Genomic DNA, 10649 nt, shown 5'->3' with positions numbered 1-10649 from the left:
GGAAGTCAGCAGAAACTAGTTCTTGGAGAAGTTTAATTTTAGAAATGTAAAGTTTGAGGTGCTGCCAGGGCATCCAAATTTAACCCCTTTCTTGGGCCTTTTATTGTAGGGGATAAAAGGCAAGTTCATTCTTTCAGAAAGTGTCCTGCTGTTTACCAATCGCCTACCTTAATTTTCCCAGTGAGCTTCTGACCCTGTTCCCCAGGGTTCTCTGTTTGTTTTTTTTTTTTTTTTGTTTTTTTTTCGGACGGGCAGGATGAGGTCTTTTCTGTACATTTTGGGTTTAAGATGTTGGTGAATCTACAAGATAAGACAACATTTTTCCTTGTTAGTACGGCTTATTTTTAATATTAAAGTGTTGCTGGTTACCGTGGTTCTCTTCACTAGAGCTTACCAAAGATGCCTTCATACCAGCAGTAAAGCTATGGAGGAAGGACAGAGTGAGTCACGGGAAAGAATATCCTGTCCACCCAGTTCAATTTTACAATCGTGTAAGTAGAACTGGAACTCTGCACAGAGGCCAGGGTTAGAGAGAGAGACGGATTGATCGATTTATCTGCGTGGAAGTGAGTGGAAAGGCAGCGGTAGATCTTCTGAGTGCATGCTTGAGCATGTTCTGCTTTACAACTCACATTTTGTTGGTGGCTGGCTGTGTCTTCTAAAACAGATCGACTGTTTTGGGGCACAATGAGTCATTCCACATTGTTTTCTTCCCCGGTTCGACTCTGCATTTGTCCCTGATCAACTTCCTCTTATCTCGAACCATTTTGTCAATGTTTCTGTCTAAGCACTTCTCCTGTCTCCACTGAGGTCAGAAAAAAGGGAAATAGACTGAAATCAACGTCCCATCCACAAGGGTATATGAAGTATTCTGCATGTGTGGAGCATCATTCCAGGTTTTTCAATCATATTATGTAAATGACTGAAGTTAGATAAAAGAAAAGCTTACCTTTACATGACAATTACTAAAAGCTAGAATGAGTTATTGAAAGAGGCCACTGATTCTAAGTATAGAAGAAATGACTAGGTTGGGTGCTACCTGCTAGTTGATAATGGAACATAAGATCTTACATATTCTTGGGGTAATGTGAATTTTTAAAAATTCTATTTCTTATAGCATATGGGCTGAAGATTGTTTCCCACTACTTTCTGTGCCTGTGTAAGCAGACCCTTATCATTGAGCTTGTGTCTCTCTTTATATATGATTATTTTGTATCTGCCACCTCCTTGGTTTATACGTTGGCTGATGAAAGTGGAAATTCCATTCTTTCACTTAAATCTTATTTGCAATCATGTTTTCACATGATCATTATGTATCATAATCAATTCAGGATCACTTTTTTAAAGTGAAAATCATAAATAATTGTCTTTCTATATGCAGCAGGTCATTATGCAAATGACAAAAATATTTCTTTTACATTAAATAGAGGGAATGAGGAAATAATGTCCTAATTCAGCAGGAACTATTTTTGTTTTGCGTAACTAAGACATTTCCAATTTAGGTAATGCTGGTAGGTCAAGGGTCAAGGAAGCTTGGTCAGCAAAAGACTAATGTAATGCATTTTCTCTTTTTCTGCAGATTTCTGTGAATAGACCAGAAGCTGACCTTTACAGGATGTTTGGGTGCAGGTGAGGCTGATTTGAGGCAAATATGCTTTACAGATCTAAATCTCGTACCTCACTCTGGCTGAAGCACCAGTCCCCAAGTGCAGACTTCTTGCCTGTTTCCCGTTTAATAGTGTTCAACTCTGAAGCCTCCTACCCTGACCTTGGCCCTTGCTATTTTCTTCAGTGCTTCTGATGATGGAAGAATCAGAAGTGCCTTGTGTATACTGGAAATAGGGTCGGGGCGGGGGGTGGCATGTGTATTTTGGGTAGTATTTTCCTTTTGATTATCTCTGTTCTAACTACTTTCTCTGGGCACAGCTTTGCTCTAATTATAGCAAAGGCTAAACAAGGTGAACTTCAGTCTATGAATTTTTAGTTCTATAGTTTTATGAGAGAGAAGACTTTTTCAAATAATTTCCTTGCTTATTGGTTACTTTTTAACCTGCTTTGTGGGATCCATGCAGTTAATTGATTAATCATCTAATTATTACTGGCATGGTTATGGATGTTACTTACAATCTCAAGGCTTATTTTCCTGTAAGTGGGCATAAAAACACAAATCATAGGTTTGTTTTGAGGATTAAATGAGATCATGGCCAGTGGCTAGAACATATATTTGATGAAAAAAACAGTTCAGTTCTATTGACACCAGCATTGAGATACGCTAAATTCAATGCTAATTTGGAGTTTCAGAATTCTGAGAATGGCTTGAATAAGTTTATACTAACTTACAGTAGCAACAGTTGTTGAATGCTTACTATGTAGAAGGCATAGTAAGGCGTATGTTAAATATGTTGTATTAACTTGTTTAATTCTCTCTACAGCATCAGGAGGTAGGTTTCACTGCCTATATTGTTTAGCTTGGATAGAAATAACTTGTCTAGGGATAGCCTGTTAGATCTGTCTGATCCTGAGGTCTGTACTCCAAACTATATTATACTGCCTCCGTGTGACCATTTTCTAAATACAAGTATCATAGTTTGAAAGTGAGATACATAAAATTGAGCAGTTGTTCTGTGATTACTGTGAGGTAGACTGTGAGGTGAGAAATGTTACATTTGGAGTGGAAAAAATTATGATTGCGAATTCAGAATTCCATGATCAGGGATGTCTGGGGACAACTTCTTTTCTAGAACGTGGGTTGGGAGCATGGACTCTGGACTCGTATTTTCTGTGTTTGCATCTCAGCTCTGCCACTTTGTAGCTCTGTGACCTAGGACTAACAACTTCCTGAGCCTCAATTTTTTTGTCTATAAAATGATGAAAATGCTGACCATCTCAGAGTTATTAGGATTAAATGAGTGAATACATGTAGATTCCTTAGAATAGTGACTGACACTTGGCAAGCACCATTAGATATCACCAGCATTTCTTTATCTTTCACTTTATATATCTCTTCTGGCTGTCTTCATGTGTGCATAGTTGTACTCTTGCTAAGAAATGCGTAGATTTACTTAAGGATGTTGTGAAGCTTGTCCACAGAATTACAATGTGGTTTTGGAGTCTTTAGTATATTATAATAGAGGGAAAAGTTATTACTGTCCATTTTTTCCACTTCAAAAGCGATTATTGCTTAAGAATTACTGGGATTAATTATCTTTCAAATACATAATTCTGAATTTATATTTATAAAATTGATACCTGTTCAAAATCAATATTAGTAGAAACCAAATATATTGAGTGACTTACTTGGCCTTATCTTTAGTCACAATTTCAGATTAGAAGTGAAAGTGAATTTAAAAGACGTGGTTGTGTTGAACCATCTCTTCTGTTCTTTTTACGCTTGCATGTGAGTGAGGCAAATGGTTAGACAATTCTTAGCCTTTTTGCCGAGCTCAAGGAAGAGTTAATAAAATAACGTTATGTAAAGTGCATTGAACTCCTCAAGAGAGAAGTGTTATATTAATACCTCCCTCACAGTGATGTTCTCAGACTTAATGTTTGTAAATTGCCTTGGTACTCCCAGTATCATCCTGATGAAGCATCATTTTGTTTTATTGCAAGGAGCTCTAAGTTACACAGAATACAAGTTAAGGGGGAAATAATATCCCAGTCTTTATTTTACAATCAGAAGTACATAAAATAGAGATAAAACATTTTGTTCCAGTTGTGAACGGTAAAATTGATCATTTATTTTTTTTCTCTCTGTTACTTTTGGGATGGGGTAGAGTTTATAATGTAGTTTAATTGAGCACTCATGGTTAAAGTATTTAATGGCAGAATTGGTGATCATGATACAAAGAGATCTTTAAGGACACTGGTATTCAAATTTTTAAAGTTAAATTCCAATTTTAAGAGTCAGTTTTTTTTATATGATTACTATTAAGTTTGGCATTTTTGAGACATGTCTTAAATCAATATCTGTAATACTTACAAACATCAGTAGGGAGAATTATATTGTAAACACATATTCTTGCTGTAGGGTACATTTTAAATGTCTAAACACTAATCAATATAGCAAAATTAAGTATTGACTAAAATAGCTTTATAATAAGTAATTATTGGTTTGCTCTTTTAGAAATTAGACATTTTCACTTTGGGAATAAAGAGTAAATTTACTGTCATGAAATTAAAATGTTTTTGACCTTTTGGTACAACTTTCCTCTGTCTATGAAATGATTAGGTTTAAATATGATTGCACAGCTGTATTATGTTGCAAGCATCAATTTTTAATTATTATAAGGTCAGTGTTAGAACAAATGTGATTAGAACAGTACCTCAGTGCAGTTATTTGCTTTCTACTCAGAAACCACTCTGTGTTTACTAAAACTAACCCAAACCTCTCTCGGTTGATATGGCTAATTAGATTCTTGCCAAATCCTTTATTTTCCTCAGTGTTCATTCTACGTATGTTATTTTGTTGATTCTTTCAGTTTTTTAAAATACAAATTTCTTGATTTATTTCTTCCCTTCATAGGGGGACATTTATTTTTCTCTGTGTCTATGTGTGCACATCTCTCTGTGTGTATAACCACAGATAACAGTAGCTTCACAATCCTCCTGCCTTGTATAACACAGATATTTCTTCCACACAATATTATTGGGAGCTGATTTGTATGAAGCACATCTAAATAGAAAAGGAGTTTCCTTGCCAAGCCTAGGTTTTTATGATTCTGTGTTCACAGAGATTTGCTGCTTTTCTTGAGTTTTAATTTCTTCAAATTAAAACTTTCCTGCTACATAAAACATGACAAAAGTTTCCTGCTACATAAAACATGACAGATTATTCATTAAAATTCCCAAGATTTTCAGCATTAATAGTAATTCAGGTTTTAATCACAAAAGTGGTTTTCTAATTCTTAGTTGTTCAGATTTCATTTACTGTTGACATATTATCTACATTTTAAAAACAGCAATAATACTGGGCAAAAAAATTTGTTGCCTTTAGTAAATGAAGCAGCCTAAGATTTCCTGCACAGAACACACAGGCCGAATAGTCCATCTTTGTGGCTTGGGGAATGAGTGGTCAGATGTTGTCTGGGCTCCACTGAGAGTATTAAGATGCAGCAGTAAAGGGAAATCACTTGGCTATGGCAAGTGGAAGAAGGGCTGGTGGAGTAGTGATGCATTAGTAGGAATAAGCAGAATGTGCTACTAAGAAGGTAAGTCTTACCTTTGATTCATTAATAATTCTTCAGTTGATTTCACGGGAGTATAAAGGAACACTTATGAGAACTTACTCTTATGTTAGATGATGCAGCTTTCACCCCATAATCCCTTCTCATCTGTTACATTATTTTTGAGTCATATATTCTGAAAACAGTTGCTTTTGAAAAATAAATATGTAGAGTCCTCTTGTCAAATACTTTCAAGTTCTATGTAGGGTCTAATGATATAATTCCCCACATTGTAACAACAAGTGAGAAGATATTTTGGAATTGGATGGTTCTTCCCCAAATTTCTTTTTTTTTTTTTTTTTGAGACAGAGTCTAGCTCTGTCGCCCAGGCTGGAGTGCAGTGGCCAGATCTCAGCTCACTGCAAGCTCCGCCTCCCGGGTTTACACCATTCTCCTGCCTCAGCCTCCTGAGTAGCTGGGACTACAGGCACCCGCCACCTCGCCCGGCTAGTTTTTTGTATTTTTTTTTTTTTTAGTAGAGACGGGGTTTCACCGTGTTAGCCAGGATGGTCTCGATCTCCTGACCTCGTGATCCGCCCATCTCGGCCTCCCAAAGTGCTGGGATTACAGGCTTGAGCCACCGCGCCCGGCCCCCAAATTTCTTAAATTATATTACCCAAGAGGAAGCTAATTCTGAGTGGTATTGTGGAAGCCTAGTTATGATAGTCAATGCTGAGAGTCTCTTGGAAACATCTTGATATAAATGTCTCCAGAACCTCTGACTGTAAAGGTTCATGTACAACAGAAGCCCGTGACAGGCTTGCATTTCAAAGTTTCTAGTTTCAGGAACTGCTCTTAGCTACTGGGCTCTTAGTTACTAAGCTATTTAGACCTAGCATATTTATCATATTTGTAGTTATTATACTTGGTTGCTCAACAAGTCTAAAAAAAGATAGCTACAAAACTGTTTTTATGTTTCTGCCAATAGCTTAAATATCATTATTCACATTTTCTAAATCATATTGAATGGAGAGATTCTATGATTAAAAAATAACAAATCTAATCACCAAGGTCCTCTTATTCTCCAGCCCTTCTACTGCCTCCACCATCACTACTTATTGACCAAAATATTTATGAATAATGCACTGCAAACATTTCTACAGAAATTCCTCTTCTTATAAACAAGGCAACATAAAAGATCACGAATGAACAATTTTATAGAGTGTAAAAGCCAAAGAAATGTTAACCAAGGTTAAAATTATGCCTTCTTCCTGTCAGCCGCAGAAATTAGGTAAAAGCTTTGTTTTCTGATGCGGCAATTTCATGGAGCCTTTCTCGGTTACGTGGAGCCTTTCTCAGTTACCTTCACTGATCCCAACGCTTTTTCCAAGATGTCATTAAAACATTTTCACAAGAGAAGAGGGCCAGCTGTGACGCTTCATTTTTCAGTCTCTAACTGCCTCTGGATTTGCTTTACCTTTCAAGTCTGCACTAACATCCAGGTTTTGGATAATATGACAATTTGCATGGATTACATATTTAGAGCAGATTGTAACATGTTTGGTTTGGTGGTCAGATGAGTCTAGTGTAGGGAATATAAATATGGCTCAGTATGAGAAGGTGCAAGAGTAGCATACTGCTATATTTCTAAATCGAATAAAATTGATACATTCATTATCCACCTCAGTTTGGCTAGATATTAAGTAATGGCTGTAATTGGTTTGTTCCTCCCCTCTTTTTTGGTACGATGCAGGAAACTTGTGTGGCCTACACACTAGGAAAAAGGCAGGGAAGGACTTTTGGTCCTCAGTTTACTTTTTTTTGCATTGTGGTAGACGCTCATGGTTATAAGCCTTGATGATCTAATTTTAGGTGCTCTACTTACTCCAAGCCAAGCTAGGAGAGGATAGGAAACTTTGTCAAAGCTTAAAGGCTACTAGGAAATGAAATTTTTGAATAGCCTGGAATCACTTTTCCTACCTGGTCATATCACCTCTTCTAGGGTGTGGTGAAGAATTTTCATGAAGCCGCATGAGTAGCAAATTATTCTATGAAAATTGATCAGCCACATCATAAAAATGAAAATTAACATGATAGGAGGCTGAAGTCTGGGACACTGCCTTTGGGGAGAGAAGCAGGGCTGGTCCAAACCCTGGCCCCAAGTAAAGCCACTGTCCTGGAGCCACCTTGGAGGTCCCTCTCCCAACTAGATGCCTTTTTGCACAGCATTGGGCACTGGTCCCTGCTCCCACCTCTCTGGACCACTGCACCTGGATGAGCAGTGGCGAGTTGGGGAGGCATAGCATGACCCAATAAGATCTGTCTATTTAAGCTTGTTCTGCTGGGTCTGCAGTGGGCAAATCCAGCCTGTCCTCTGCCTTGTGAAGGGACAATTTCATGAGTACCAGGAGAGCACAATTGGAGCAGCCTTCCTCACACAGAATGTCTGCTTGGACAACACAACAGTCAGGTTTGAGATCTGGGACATGGTTGGACAGGAGTGGTATCACAGCTTGGCCGCCATGTACTCTTGGGGAGCCCAGGCTGCCATCATGGTCTATGATGTCACCAATACAGATACATTTGCTGGAGATAAGAACTGGGTGAAGGAGCTGCCGAGGCAGGCCAGCCCCAACATGGTCCTTGCACTCACGGGTAACAAGGCAGACCTGGCCAGCAAGAGAGCCCTGGAATTCCAGGAAGCACAAGCCTGTGCAGACAACAACAGTTGGCTGTTCATGGAGACATCAGCAAAGGCTGCAATGAATGTGAATGAAATTTTCATGGTAATAGCTGAGAAGCTTCCGAAGAACAGGCCCCAGAATGCAGCTGGTGCTCCAGACAGAAACCAAGGTATGGGACCTCCAGGAGAACCAGCTGGCCAGCCCCAGCCAGTGTTGCAGCAATGGAGCCCCTCTTGCCTGCCACTGCCCCTACCTTCTCCACCTTAATGACCTGGAATCCACTCTAACCAATCGTACTTAACGACTTGGGCCACCTCTTGGGTAGGAGGTAGGAGTAGGAGTCCACCATGATTTCTACATATAATTTTGGTCATAGGCCGTAGTGAGTTATTTCACCTGTACCTTTCTGTACAAATGCTAATTCAACTTTAAGTCTTAAGTCACTTTTAAAATATATATGATCTTCTGCTCTTCCCACTTCCTCCTCTTCCTACTCTGCTTTCCCACTTTTCTTTTGCTGGTTGTAGCCACATGCTCCCCTCTGGGAAACCACAGCATTATCACAGCCATTACTGTGACAGCCACAAACCCATTGCCTACAACTCCTCCACCCTCGGTCACCCTGACCTCTGGCTCTGAGCCTAGTTCTGACCAAATCATGATGAGTATTTGGGGGTGGCTGGGTAGGGGGGATAGTGGGAGGGGACAGAACTAACCTTTTCTTGTATTTTGTATTGTATGTTTTCTTCAAAATGTAACCAATCAGTATCTTGTCAATATAGTCAAAATGTGGTTGATCATATTTTCGTAGGATAATTGGCTACTCATGTGGCTTCATGAAAATTCTTCACCACATTCAAAAGCGGGTGATATGACTAGGTAGGGAAAGTGATTCCAGACTATTCAAAAATTTCAATATAGTCAGATAAAAAATTAATATGACAATGAGATAATAGTTTATACTCACTACATAACAAAAAATAAAAATTAGGGCTATAACAAGTGATGATAAAGAAAGGGAGTAATGAAACACATAAACTGTCAGTGGGAATATAAGCAGGTGCAACCACACGCAATGCTCACAACACTTAACCACTGTGTCAGGCATTAATGTTTTAGTTACTGAATTGTGAGAAAGTCTCTGTTGGCTAAGAGGCTGGCTAGGTATGATGACCAACTTGTCTTGTTTTAACTTTTCTGGCTTAAAACTGAAACGTCTTGTCCTAGAAACCCTCTCAGTCCCAGGAAAGCTGGGATAGTGTAGTTACCCTGTGGACATAGCAATTGCAAGGGGATCCTCCAGAGACTTAGGGCAGCAGTTGATTATCAAGTGTGGAATTATTTCAATATTTTACAAACAGGTCAAGTCATCCTGGTGTGTAGCAGCCTGGCTACATGCACTTTGGAAAACATTTCGGCATTTGGCGTTTTGTGAACTTCAATATACGCATGCTCTGTGACTCCCAAGTTCCTCTCAGTGACATATAGATTAGAGCAACTCTTGAGCATGTTTGTTAGGAAATGTGTACAAGAATTTCATGGTGGCATTGTATGTAATAACAAAAAAAGTTGGAAACAAACATTCTGCAACAAGACATTAGATGACTGTATTGTACTTTTCATACAATGGAATACTATGAAGCAGTAGCACTGAAGGGGCCAGCATGAACTCATCTCACAAGTGATACTGAGCCAAAGAAACAAGTCGAAAAATACAGAGGATATGGTTGATTTATATAAGGTTAGAATCAGGCAAAAGTAAGTAATATTTTAAAGAGATACAAACATAAAATTATAAAGAATAGCAAGTAGCTAATAAATACAAAAATTTCTGGTGGTGATTACCTGTGGGATACAGGAAGGGGCTCACAAAAGCCTTCAAAGTTCTTGCAATGTTCCATTTTTAAGCTAACTAGTGATATGTGGTTGTTCTCTTTATTCTTTTCACCTAATGCATGCTTTATAAATTGTTTAATATGTTTACAATATTTAATAACAAATCTTAAATCTCAAAAGTTAAATTTTTGGGTGGCCCTGTCAATGTTTACATCTTTCATATCCTTCAAAAGCAAATGGAAAACTAATCATTTAACAAATATTTATTGATTCATTACTGTGCACTAGGTACAGAAAGATTAAAAAAAAAGATGCCTCCCTTGAAAGGCATAAATTCTAGTGAGGGAGAATAACAATAAGTCTCTATATAAATAAGTATGTAAGTAAGTAGGTACAATGTATCTGTGATAAAATTCAGTTTGAGATTATCATTAGAAAATAACAAAAACCAGCCCTGGCATGGTGGCTTATGCTTGTAATCACAGCACTTAGGGAGGCTGAAGTGGGCAGATAACTTGAGGTCAGGAGTTTGAGACCAGCCCGGCCAACATGGCAAAATCCCGTCTCTACCAAAAATACAAAAATTAGCCAGGCATGGTGGCACACACCTGTAGTCTCAGCTACTCGGGAGGCTGAGGCAGAAGAATCACTTGAACCTGGGAGGTGGAGGTTGCAGTGACCTGTGATCATGCCACTGCAACTCCAGCCTAGTTGACAGAGCAAGACTCTGTCTCAAAAACAAACAAATAAAAGAAGCACCAAAAACAAAACAAACAAACAAAAAACAACCCCAAAATAATAAAAACCAAAGGGAATATAAGGTGATGATGGGGTGTTAGAGGTGGCTCTTTTAGACAGAGGTCAGGAAAAGCCTCCAGGAGCATGAGCAGAGGATTAGATGAAGAGTGGAACCAGCCCTGTGAATATTTGGGAAAAGAGCATTCTGGCGAGTGAAGAGCCTGCC

At 38.5% G+C, this 10649-nt stretch overlaps 1 pseudogene; it reads left to right on the top strand.

The window, feature by feature from the left end:
- The first annotated feature begins 2715 nt into the window (after nucleotides 1–2715).
- On the top strand, nucleotides 2716–8150 carry LOC108538548 (ras-related protein Rab-5C pseudogene; annotated as a pseudogene).
- The last annotated feature ends 2499 nt before the right edge of the window (nucleotides 8151–10649 follow it).

This window comes from Rhinopithecus bieti, unplaced genomic scaffold (assembly GCF_001698545.2).
Source record: "Rhinopithecus bieti isolate Rb0 unplaced genomic scaffold, ASM169854v2 scaffold_15252, whole genome shotgun sequence".
Classification (NCBI taxonomy): Eukaryota; Metazoa; Chordata; class Mammalia; order Primates; family Cercopithecidae; genus Rhinopithecus; species Rhinopithecus bieti.
The sequence above is the reverse complement of the archived record's forward strand: the minus strand, read 5'-3'. Positions and strand labels throughout refer to the sequence as shown.